We start from the raw sequence: 6000 nt of genomic DNA on the forward strand, positions 1-6000 counted from the left end.
TTCTATACATATCTTATGTTTTATTCAGTGGACGGTAGTAAATAAGTTTACTTTGGACAAAATGCTCCCAAGTGACACAGATACACGCGAATTACCAACTTAACTTCAACAACTACAAAAATATCGTAACAATCTTATTTCTATGTAATAAGGGTGATTTTAGTGTAGCACACAGTTTGGTAAACGCAAAGTTATTGTGGTATTGGTATTCTTTGCGAGGGAAACCGGCAATTCGTCAAAGTCGCGTATATTTATCGTTTTAGTTGAATTTTATCGAACTAATAGCTTCGGAGATAAATTTACGATTGGATACGGAAGTACGGAAAGGGTTGTTTGTATGTAATGGTATTGATACTATAGATAGTGCTATACGTAATATGGAAACTTATAAAATGGTGAAATTATTTTTGATTAGAGTATAAGAACATTACTGACACCTTTTTTGGATTAAAGCCACAGTGTAGCGCGGGCGTATCTTAGTTTGTAGACTATGGTAAATATACAGATATGATGCGTTGTTACTTAGGGTTCTAATACACATACAGCATCACGCACCGGCGACTGTCGCCAACGTTCATGGACTTTCGCGAGATGTCGCTGGCTACCGCTTCCGACTCGCGCGAACTACCACCGCCTGTCGCTAGTGACTGCTGGGGTATTTGGTTACTGTCGCTCGTGTGTTATCTCCCTTAGTTCTCGTGATGGACAACGTGTGATCCACTTTAGAACTTTAATTCTATTTGAATTTGTGACCAATTATTGTTTTATTTTATAATATAGGAGTAGCAGACGAGCATGCAGTCCATCTGATATTAAGTGGCTATTGCCGCCAATGGACCTCTGTAATCAACCTCAGATAGGACTAGATATTCCTAGCTGAGTTCGGCCACTGATGCACCGCTACCCCTGTGGACTAAGCTGGAACGTCTCAGAAAAGTATGTCTCTCTTACCACACATTACATACAGTATGTACTAAACTGTATGTACACGAGTACATACAGTTTTTATATAATTATCATCTAATGAGCAGGTGTATGTAGATGTTTTAAAACCACATATCTATTTTTTTGTATAGTTTCAATACAGTTAGGGCTCAGCTGATTCCTAGTGCTCCATATATTATAAAGTATATCTTGTATGGTAATTAAAATATTTGGAATATATATTTTTTGTGTCTTCGATTTTAAGCCCGGTACAATGGTTGTCATTTTAACAGAAAAAGTAGAGTTCCACTGTCTACGAGTTAATTGTAGCAAAACAAACATTAACCCTACACTGCGAAGCTTTTCAATTCGCAACACGTATTCGTGTCTTTTTTCTTTCAAGTTTATTTAACCCTCCTGCGGTGGACGTTTTAATCTAACCTGAATTATCTTCTCTGTTCTATGTTGGTCATTTTGTACCCCGCACATGTTACTATTGTTTTGTGTACGAATTGTTTTTGTTGTTAGAAATAGTTTTTCAGGTTTTATAGCCTAAAGTTAAAAAAATAATACAACAAATATTTTAATCGGGAAAACAACATTGCTTAATTTTAACTTATTTTTTTCTCGTTATTCTTTAAACACGGCAGGTTATCATAATTGCGATGGATATCATCAAACATTGTGACGTCACACCTATTGAGGGCAGGTGGAAAACTTACTGCTTACTTACATGCACTAGCAGGTATTATTTTAAATTATAAACTAATTAAATTACAATTCAATTTTTATATTATTTATTTTAATAAATACCTGTATTGTAAGCTCATGAGTCATGAGTGAGTTGATAGTCCAGTTGTACTGTCATGACTCATGCAGCAGTTGCTGGGAAGGGGTCTGAAGGTAAGTGGCAGCTACTGCCCATGGACACCTGTAAACAGCCCCAGATTAGAATCCTACATCCGATTAGTCACAAAAGCCCTGGGTGACAGACGCCCTGGATTTTAATCTCCCTTACCACACCCATCAGCGTAGAATACAGCAGCACTGAACACTACTGTTATTAGTTGGAATTAGGTGTGGCAGTTGTCCAGCCAGAGTCAAACCAAGAATGAATTCTTCTACCACCTTAATATTACCACCTTAAATTGTTTAAATGTATCAATAAAACAGAATTACATAAAAATGTATATACTTGTTAATACTTTAAGCTTACAGATATAATGCTTAGCTATCGTGTTTCACACGGAACACGGTAACCACAAATCACTGAGCACCGGAGCCTGTCTGTTCTGAAAAATGTTCCGGTTCCAGACATTTATTTGATGTCTCCCGGCGTCCGTGAAATATGTCTTATGAGCTCGCGACTGACTTTCATGCAATGCATGCATGTGCACGATATGCGATGCACGAACATGCTTCGAAGTGACGATTAATACGTGTCAGTTTATGAGTTTTGTAGCTGAGTCGTTGGTTTTGTTGCAAGTTTTTGCAACTAAGATGTTTTTATGTCGTTTATAAATAAAAAATATTTATTTTCTTAACAATTTTAGTTCATTGAAAGTCTAATTATATCTTGAATATTTACAAAGAAAATATTAATGTAAAACAATGCATCATTAAGTGATTGCTTCGGGGAATAACTGGTATTAAAATTGAAACAAAATAACAATAACCTCTATTTTAAACAAATCTGGGAATCGAACCTAGAACTCATTGTGTAACAAACCTGCAAACACGCTACCTAGTATTATCATATACGTATAAGTTCCTATTCTAGGTCGTATATGCATAACACACATAACATTACAAATTATGTAAGACCTTTCGTTCCAAAGTTCCACAGTAGCATCAACAAATACTGTGCATTAGTCTGTGGCTTTCATCGCAGCGCTGATCGCCAGACTGTGAAATGTCCCGGTATTTGTCAACTAACACAATACCCGCATGGGAATGAGTTTCTTTAAATTTGCCGTTAGAAAAACTCATTGACATAAGGACTTTGACAAGGAATTGTAAATTGAAAAAAAAAAGATTGACAGCGGATAGTGTTTTCACCTGATTGAGGAAGGTAATGTTTTATGACCGTATGTATCTCATTCTTTGGCTCGCGGTGCAACCCAAAAAGTTTGACTACTTTTAACATGTGAGAGGAACATTATAAATTTATGCAGCTGGATTTTTTTTCAAATTATATCTCTGGTAGTATATAGAAGTAGACGTAGGACTAGAATAACCTTAAACCAAGTATACCTCTCTAGCAGAGGTTATGATGACTACCATAGATTAGTAAAGATTACTTGCTCCTAACAAGAAAATGTAACCTTTTGACAATTTTCACTGCCATCTTTTTTCGTGTTTGAAAAATATTAAAAATATAGTAATTTTAGATCATTTACGAATTAAACGATATTTCTTCGCACTTTTTCTTCGATTTCTTGTGTTAACTGCGCATGTCGGCATTATTCCGCATAAATTACACCATGACAGCTGTTAAATGGCTGTCAGAACTGTAAGCCGTTTAACTCATTTAATGGCTTCTTTTAATTACAAGGCGGTGAGATATCTCTACTTATCTATGATGACTACAAAGACTCACTTAATCAATGAGCACCTACAAAATATTTTGCAACAGTATTCGAAAGCATTCATTCTTAAGGAACCACTGAAAATCGGAAATTAAGACAACAATAAACATAGTAGGAACAATAAAATCTTAGGCGTGAAGCAATAAGAAAGACAATATTAATTACTATCACAACCTTATACAAAACCACCCTACGCCCTTGGTATGAAGTACAAAATCCCTTGGAAAGGGAATTCGATAGAGAAGTTATCCCTAGGGCAGGGCCGGAAGAATGCCAAATATATGGTGTTTTAGGTAATTAAATGTCACATACATCTGAGATTAATGATGTGTTACGACACAAGATACGGACGGGAATTTCCTAATGTTTATATTATAGTGAATGTTAGAAATTTTGCAATGTTTAAGAAAATTGGTCGAGGTTTCTTTTGCACAAAATTGATGAACATTGGCTAACGTTTTTGATGTCGCTTACCTGAATTTTACTTTGAACACAGATAACACCGTATAGAGTATCCGTATAGAATCTTATTCAAAATCAATCACAGATGCGTTGGTACTTGGTAGCCCTGAGGTGTAACATGGAATACAGAACGCCTAGTTTAATTCTCGCCCTTACTACTCACTACCCTTCTAACCAGCACTGCTATATGAAGCAAAAATATCTATTTCAGGTTCAACATTCAGGTTCATGGTTCAACTTCTTATGAGCAATATATCATACGTCTTAGATACCATCTTAGTCCTCAGTACTCTTAGTATGAGTTTTTACGTTTGCTCGAAAACGTTCAACGGTTACGAATTCGCTCACACAGCGCTCCCGTGGACATTATCGGAACTAAGATTTCGAATAAATAGAATGCATTTATTTTTACATTTTTTATTTAATTTTGATAGCGTTATAGTTCCGTTTTGTAAACTTTTACTGCGGAATTTTAGCTCCGATACGGTCCACGCGAGAGCTATAGGAGCGATTTCTTAAACGTTAAACTTTTTCGAGCAAACGTAAAAACTCGTTCTAAGGGTGCACGAGTGGCCACATGAAGTTAATATCCCTGGGCAATGAAGTATGTTTGGGTCGTTGTTTTAATCTTAAAAAACCCAATGACTAGCAGCTTAGACCTATAATTATAATAAACAAGTCTAAACTTCACAACACCCATATTTCTAACCAAACCATTAAACCGATTAATTCAGTTAACATAAAATTAATTTGCACCGATCTAAAGAATAAATCATTGAATCCTCAGACACCCCGCGTCTTAAGACGAACATCTTTGCAATTAATAATTATTACACCTACTTCCGGCTACGTCCGGCAATGGCGGCGCTTCCGGGGCAAAATGGCGGCCGTATCCTGCTAATAAACATTATTAACACATGAGGAGGTTGATGCTTTTATCACTTATATAACACTTTGTTTTTGTTCTAGTTGTGAGTGAAAAATTGGTATGTAAGTGTTGAAAGTTGTGTATGTTACGCGGACAGTTTACCTGAAATTAAGAAGTTACTATAGCTCATTATATAGGCATTTTTTATGGGATTTGAACCTAAGCGGTAAAATCTGAAATGTTATTTGACTATTACTTAATATTAATCTTGGACACATAGCGCACGTTATAAATCAATTATGTCAATAATGAATGTCAACTTTCAATTTGTAGTAGCCAAAAAAATATTATTATATTTTAGATAGATATATTATAAATAGATTGATTATTGACAATTAATAAAAATGGGCGAAATGGCAACAAAATAACAAGCACGCAAGTTTTCCGAATGTTGCAATGTTGCAATAAAATATATTGCTACATTTTAACATATAGTATACAAGTAGGAGTATAACAATAAAGTGTTTGTTAACAGGCACAATCTGTACCGCACCTCAACCACTCAAATAAACCCGAACGGCCCTTAATTTATTCTTTCACCGCGCCTTATTATTTGCAAATGGTCTATTTGTTGCGTCTTAACCCTTACACTGCAGATGGGGTCCCAAATACCCGCCCGCTCGAAATCGTCAAACGACGTCATTTGCTCTAAGCATCCACAATTTATTGATAAGGACATTGACAGATATTGCTTCGGTACTCGTAAAATGCAAGCGGCAGATTAAGGGTTGGTTTCCAAATGGGACCAGTATTTTCAGGTTTCCACTCATTATTGGGTTATGGGTTCAGTGAAATCGTTTTGGATTTAAGCCCATTGTGTAAACACGGGTGTGCTATTTAAGTAAGAAGGGACGGTGTACGATGTTTGCAAATAAAATATTCAGGTTATACAATACTCATACATAACTAAGGTCGTGTGCGAGTATTGCTTGCACATAAGGAATGTCGGTTGTTAACCTTATTCAATGTTTAAATTCTTTCAATGCTTAAATACTCAAACTTGCCTTTCAATGCCATATACGGCAAATATGTTTGTGCCCAGATCAGCAATATGAATTCATAATTGATATATCCGAACGAACGATGACTTATTTTAAC

Source organism: Epargyreus clarus, unplaced genomic scaffold, assembly GCF_041222505.1.
Source record: "Epargyreus clarus isolate Ecla_fem2 unplaced genomic scaffold, WU_Ecla_fem_2.2 ptg000010l, whole genome shotgun sequence".
NCBI classification, from domain to species: Eukaryota; Metazoa; Arthropoda; class Insecta; order Lepidoptera; family Hesperiidae; genus Epargyreus; species Epargyreus clarus.